Source organism: Calidris pugnax, unplaced genomic scaffold (assembly GCF_001431845.1).
Source record: "Calidris pugnax isolate Ruff unplaced genomic scaffold, ASM143184v1 scaffold44, whole genome shotgun sequence".
Classification (NCBI taxonomy): Eukaryota; Metazoa; Chordata; class Aves; order Charadriiformes; family Scolopacidae; genus Calidris; species Calidris pugnax.
The window spans coordinates 11,251,688-11,258,200 of NW_015094506.1; the positions used below are offsets into that span (position 1 = coordinate 11,251,688).

Below are 6,513 nucleotides of genomic sequence, written 5' to 3' on the forward strand. Positions count from 1 at the left end.
AGCTTGGTTTAGTCTTGTTTCTCAAGGTTACCTGGTTGCAGGGTATGGCTTGCAGTTGGTAATAAGTGAAAAACAAGTTTGATCACTGGAATTCTGTTATTTTCATCTGCAATATTATGCAAGATCAAGGTAACAAATTTTGTTGCCAGCTGGAGCTGCAGGGTAACAGGCTGCTGCTGGTTTTCCCTGAAGACAACAGTAAAGAACACATTTTATGTCAAAGTAATTGCACTAACAGGTGCCGTTGAGCAACTGTGTTTTGGTTGCGACACTGCTGTGGCTCAGTACTTACCACAAATGTTTATATATAAAAAAAATTTGGTTCTGCTTTTAAATTCCTATTCAACTGACAAGAAAGAATAGGGTAAACAAGGGTGAAGCAATAACTACAGTTTAAAAGCTAGAAAGCCTCCTTCCCACTTCTGGTGGGTGAATACCACTGCCCTATCGCAAGTCCTTGGACGTTTATCACAGCAACCGTAAGCCGGCATTCAGTGTTGACAACATTAAGACATGTAAGAACTGGATGAGATTCTTGCAGAGGGATACATGCTGATGTGATTGTGTCACATATCCAGGGAATAATGTCATTTCATGCGCCGAATGCTGGACACTGACTGCTGCCTGTGCAGCGGGCGCTCTTCTTGCCTCTCTTTCTCCTGTGCTTGACCGCCGGGCTTGGTTACTCCTGCTGCAGGAAGGGCAATTGGTTTAAGGTGCAGCAAAGGGAGTGCTGGCAGCACAGGAGCCGGGACCCCGTAGAGTTTAGGGAGTACAGAAACAGTGGTAAGCTTGGAGAAGGTTCCTCCTGGTCTCTTGAACCCATGTAAGCTAACTTGCTAAAACTGTCACCTGCTTTGTGCCAGGCTCATGACAATGGTTCATTTGAGCTTTTCAGAGCTGTGGACTGCTGGGGAGAAGGGCACTCCAAATAAGAGTATGAGCTGAAATACTCCATGTCTCCAAGCTGAAAACCTCGTGTGTGCTGCTCCAAGGGTGTGTTTACAGGGTTGTAGGTATATACAGTGATGTCATGGGACTGATATAAGATTTCCTAAAGATGGATTCTCCAAATCAAAATTTAACCATCTAAAAATGGGACCAATGGCTTTAGCTATCTCCTTAGTGTCCCCATAAAACCAATGCACACTTTTTACTGTCTAACCGAGATGTCTATTCTAAAATTCAGTGTATCTCTTTTTGGAAGCCAAACGTGTATGCCTGCACCCAGCCAAATACATCCAATCTAAAAGACATGAGCTCTTCCAAACAGCACACTGAGAACAGTCTGGAGACAGTGCAGGAATCCGACAGTGCCTTGCTTTCTTTGTCTCTGTGACCTCTGTCTTGCTACGTCTGGTGCCTACAATCTCCATGCCCTGTTGGTATGTCTTAGCTTCTTCCTCAAAGCTTCCTTCTCACTCTTATTGTGGGTAGATGACTTCTGCAAGGACTGCAATATTTGACAGTCTCCTTCCCATGCTTTCCTCAGCATCCATCTACTGTGGCTTTTCCTACTTAGAGGACACTGTGTTTGCTCACTTGTGTAGATTCCTCTGAGTCCTCCAAGAGTTCCCTTTCCTCCATGCATACCCACTAGCCTTATTTTGCTGAACTTTTCAATCTTACCAATTCCTTTCCACTCTAAAGAAAATGACTCTCAATCCAGTTACTGTATCTTAATTTACTGTTCATCATTGCTGCACTAAATGTACATGTGCATGTTCTAAGCCACAGCTGAGGCAAGTGTACATACTGTTGCCTAACCTTCAGTGAATGTGTGTTAAAATAATTCATGTTATCTCACATTTTCTAGGCTTAAAGAATGCTCATGGTAATGAAGGAAGTCTAAGCCCTAAATTAGACTCACTACATTTTGGCACCCCAAGACTTCCCTATTCTCATTCCCTTCACCTTTAATTCCTTCTCTCTAAGACTAGTAATTTTCTTTTCCTTTGGACTGGTGTAATACCCACATTGCTATGCCGGTATCTTTCTGAATGGATTATTTTAGCCCAGTTTTGAAGATGGAGCTAAATTAATCCATGTATTTTTCATGTTATGCTGTCATACTTCGTATCGCCAGAAGAGCAGATAACTGTTCTATCTGAACCAAACATTAGAGTAAACTCACAGAGGCTTCCAGAGAGATTCATCCTGGTTCCATCACAGGGTGCTGTGAGGCCTCTCCAGATCCTTTGCTGTAAAATTCCATTCCCAGCCCCTTTGCTTCCACACTTGTAAGACTGAAAAATGTTGTCATGATATGAAGCAATGCTTTCAGTTTGGATACTCTTTTTCATTTGTTTCCCCCCCCAGAATATCCCTGCACTTTTGCTAGCTGCTATTTATATACATGGGTGTGGAGGAGTCCCCTTGCTCTTGCTTGCTCAGCGTATTTTCTGCCCTTAGAGCACTCTTGTACGATGTTATACACAGAATACCATTGCTTCGTACGCTTCAGAACACAGTGTTTTACAGTCTCTTCTTAAAATCCCTTTCTTACACAATGCCCATGCTGCAGGCATCAGTAACATTCATATTTTTATCTCTTCATCTTCCTTTTTTTTTTTTTTTGTAAACAACTCAATGAAACCACCAAAGTTGGCACGTGTTTCAACTGTATAGCCACAGTATTGCGGCGCTGTGCAATACTTTCCCCATCCTCTCTCCTGACCCCAGATGTCACATTCCCTTACACTGACACATATAAAATATGGTCAGATACTCCTGGCAGAGACTGAATTGGGCTACAGATGGGAAACAGTTGAGAACCACTTTCTACAAGGACAAAACTGCTGTACCCAAAGGGGTACAGAGGGCATGACTGACCTGCTCACTTCAGTGCTTCTGGAAGGGGAAATTATGGTTGAGCAGTGAATTATGGTGCCCCTAAAAGGGCTTTCTTTGTCTGGCGACCTCCAAAAGATTTTGGGGCAACTTCAGGCTAAGAAGACCTCTGCTGTATGATATAGTTTGACTTGGTCATTTTTTGTTACTTGATTGTTATTAATAAGATTTTTATTTTTGTATGTAATAAGGCTAATGTGTACACAACATAGTAGTACAGCTTTTTCTAGTTCTTGTGACTGGTTTCAGTTTTGGAGAGGAAATCTAATGCTTCAGACTGTGTTATTCTGTTGAACTTCTAAAAATTGCCCTCTCCCACCATCATCCAGTGGACTCTTGGGTCCTGCCCTTGGGTGCCATTTCTGGGGCTGCAGAGTTGCCCTGGGCACAGCAGTGAGGACATCCCAGCTCGTGGCATGTGCATCACCCCTCATCAAACTGAAAACCAGGTAAGTAAACCAGAAATAAAAAAATCTAGATTTACCAAAAATCTTGCAAGACATTTGGATAAAACCAGTGCCACAGAGTGATTAATGGAATCAGATGAGGAGAAAGTGTATAAATCTATTCATTTAATGTCAAATTTCATGTCAAGGTTCTCAGGGATTACCTGAATGTGAAGCTCAAGCTTAAACTTGTTGTATGTGAGGCTATATGAAATTAGAATGAAACAAAACTAAAAAAAACCAGGGATCCTACACTTGGAATAGAATAAGTTGTTTCAGTCCCTCATTGCATTTCCTCGTACCGAGAGGACTTGTACTCTGCAGCAGTGGTGCAACAGCTGCCATCTCACTGCAGAGCACCAAAGATGGTGAAGAGATGAGACTAACTCTCCTCTTCTTTTGAGGAGTTTCTGGGCTTTCTTCTTTCTGCCATTCACAAGGCACGGAAGATAAAACAGCCTGATGAAAAGGAAGCATTTTTATCTATCATTTTGTTAAACAAAATACCCACAGATTATAACACATCTGTTTTGTTGAAAATGCAGGTGAAGGACAAGAGGTGATTTACTTTGGTGAAGTCAAAGGGGAACTGTGACTTCCTGCAGCAGGAAACCACCTTCTGCAGAAAGAAGTTTCCAGGGTAACATCTACGCTGGAGTTGGGATGCCTGAGGGTCAGAAGAAGTGTTAAAGTGGGGGAGGAAGGGCAGAGAGGGAGCAAGGTAGAGCTGCGTCTGACATGAACTGCTGCTTTTGGGGAGGTATCAGCTCTGGGTTTCTCCAGGTGGAAGCAGAGCAGGGTAGGACATGTGTCCCCCGTAGGAGAAGCCTGGAGGCTGGTGCTTCTTCAGCCAACCAGGCAGCAGGACACCCTTGGTGATCCCAGCTAGTTACCCACTCCTCACCTCCATGGAGGCAGCAACGGCTGTCACTGAGCTTGCTTCAGATACCACAACTGCTTCAAATGACACCAAGGACAGTATGGCACACCAGTGCCACTTGTCCCACCTCAGACCCTGGCCAGAGGCTGCTACGTGCTCTTATATGCCCACCACCCCCACTACAGTTTCTGTCACAACTGAAAACTACCAGAGGGGAAAAATGCTCTTTGCCCTTTGGTAAAGCAGTATCCCATTTATTCAATCAAATAATAATAATAAATAATAATTCCAGTGGAAAACAGCTTCTGTTACCAGGAGCTGGCCACCTGAGCTGAAATCCATCTGAAGACTATTTTTTTTGAGAGTAGAGATCATCTCACATGTTCTTGATCACTGCTAATATTATGATGAGAGTGCTTAGTAAAAAAAGAGGTGTCTTTGCTGCATGTGGCTTGGCTGTGCCGCCGCGGGGGCACGGGCCTGTGTGCTGTGTGTCGCCCCATCTGTGGGGTGTGCAGCGTTGCTGGTAGTGGGGCTGTTGTGCTCTGTGAGGATGAATCCTCTTTCTTTCCCCAGTGATAGCTGCGGTTGCTGAGGGGCCGCTTTAAAATCACGTGGCGAGGCTGGTGGTGGTGGCAGAAGGGAAGAGAAGGCGGGGAGGGATGGTTTCCCCAAACGATAAATGGTTACTGTTTAACTACACTGATTCATCTGCTGCACACTTTCATATAAAAAGTCCACAATCTTCCTGCAAATGCTGTTGCTGGGAAGGGAGAGTCTGCTTAAACCATCAGCCTGTTTCTCTGTTTCAGGCTCCATAATGAGCATTTGCTATTCCTTCTCTGGAAGTGCTCAGTACCTGACCCTGAGGAGAAATGTTTGCCCCTGCCCTGCACCAGCACACGTGGCAGCACTTTTGCAGAGCCTTCCAAAATTTCCTTGGATGGAGCTGGGCTTGGCCTTTACTCAGAAGTGGCTCAGCACTTCTTAGATCTGTTGTTCTTTAACTGAAAGGCTTTTTCCTATTGGAAGACAAAGGTGTTACATAGCCAACATTTCTGCCTGCAAACTTGAATTATAAATGGATGGTTCCAATGTTTTGTTGCTGTCTGCTCGCATCCATAAAGATTGTTAAAAATTAGCTCCCAGTCAGGAGCTATTCAGATACTTATCTTAATGTTTAAACGGCTGTTTTCCTATCAGTGTCCTTCTCCCACAAATTGTCTGCTTTCATTGTAATGCAGGGTAGAAACACAATCTGACTGTCAGCAGCCTGCCGGTAAAACATCAACTGGAGCAGTAACAACCAGGTATCCTGGCATGATGCAATCCATAGAAATTACTCTGAGATGTTAACTTGGGGCTGGCTGGGGAGGGGAAGAGCAGATGCACCTTCCTGATATTTAAAATATAGATGATATTGAACTATTTGCTTAAAACCTGATGTTATTTTCTGTTTTCTAAATCTTAAATTCCAGCCAAAGACATTCTTGAGCTAAGAAGAAACACATAATTTTTCCATCAAAGTCTAGAAGAGACGAAAATTTCAGGGTTCTTTATTCATACAGCTACAACCTCAGGAGAGCTCCCTGATCTCCCCTCCTCCCTTTCCCTCTTCTGCCAAGTGTGCAGACACAGAAAGCGATGCCAGGCTGATACGGTAGGTTTGATTCTGCTCTCATGGGCAGTGATGATGTGTCAGGAGGAATGCTGCGAGGGTCTGAAAGCCTGCACCAGTCTGGAAATTAAAAGTCTAGGGCTATAACTGTAGCTGGATTACAGCTTTTCCTGAAAACTGAGAATGTGGAAAGCAATGAATACAGATGCTAATTTCCTGGGAAAGAGGGAGGAGGTTTATGTTTCTATGTGTATATATGTGGGAAGAATGTTCATTTGAAGTATATGAACATTAAACCAAATCTTTTTCCCTTCACTCATGAAAGTTCTCCTGCTAACACTGGAGGAACTGTTTATCCCAGGTACCAAGCGGGAAGGAGTCGTGCCTACTGTCATTTCAGAGCACTCATGCTCAGATCTGCTCACAGCAGAATCGTTGCAGGTGCTGCTGTTATGAAAGCAGCAGTGAGGGGTGCTGCAGCCCAGCACAGCTCTGAGGCCAACTGCCCCTCATCAAGTGGTGATACAGAAATCAGGAAGGATTCGTATTTTCTCCTCTACTTACATGAGAGAGAATGGAAATGATACTTTGTTCTTTTCCCTTCTTTTAGCATTAATTTTCTTTAACTCTTCAACTTCATTCAGCTTTTTGATAGCCAGTTCATTTTTGATAAATAAAACATCATTTTTATCTTGATCAAGTCAGTTTTCTATACCGAT

The 6,513-nt window shown here is 43.5% G+C and overlaps 1 long non-coding RNA gene across 1 annotated transcript; it reads left to right on the plus strand.

Moving 5' to 3' along the window:
• Nucleotides 1-3,746: 3,746 nt before the first annotated feature.
• Nucleotides 3,747-5,913, plus strand: LOC106901280. Its single transcript, XR_001414298.1, has 3 exons — nt 3,747-3,936; nt 5,421-5,486; nt 5,655-5,913. It is a non-coding gene; the product is annotated as an uncharacterized LOC106901280 (long non-coding RNA).
• Nucleotides 5,914-6,513: the final 600 nt, after the last annotated feature.